The sequence below is a fragment of the Acyrthosiphon pisum genome, unplaced genomic scaffold (assembly GCF_005508785.2).
Source record: "Acyrthosiphon pisum isolate AL4f unplaced genomic scaffold, pea_aphid_22Mar2018_4r6ur Scaffold_20837;HRSCAF=22278, whole genome shotgun sequence".
Classification (NCBI taxonomy): Eukaryota; Metazoa; Arthropoda; class Insecta; order Hemiptera; family Aphididae; genus Acyrthosiphon; species Acyrthosiphon pisum.
In genome coordinates this window covers 46,035-46,502 of record NW_021770238.1, presented here as the reverse complement: position 1 = coordinate 46,502, position 468 = coordinate 46,035, and positions in this window count along the sequence as shown.

Genomic DNA, 468 nt, shown 5'->3' with positions numbered 1-468 from the left:
AATTTGGTGAAGTTAAAGAAAGACTTGTGGCTATAGAATCTACAAATGATGCAACTGGCAAAGGTATGTTTGATTTACTATGCAATATTTGCGTTAAATATGATTTAGACTGGATAAATAACTTATGCGCATAAACATATGATGGAGCCGCTTCTATGCAGGGACAGTATTCAGGTCTTCGTTCATATGTACAAGAAAAAAATCCTCGTACTTTGTATGTTTGGTGTTTTTCACATGTTCTGAATTTGGTTGTAGTTGATACATGTGACAGATGCATTAGTATAAGAAATTTTTTTGGAGATATGCAAGTACTCATTTCTTTTATGAGAGCAAGAAAACGAACAGCGATTTTTTTAGAAGAACAAAAAAAATGTTGTCCAAATGATAGAGTTCTCAGAATAAAAAACTTTTCTTCGACCCGTTGGACATCACATGATAAAGCGATTTCAGTTATTGAAAACAAATATG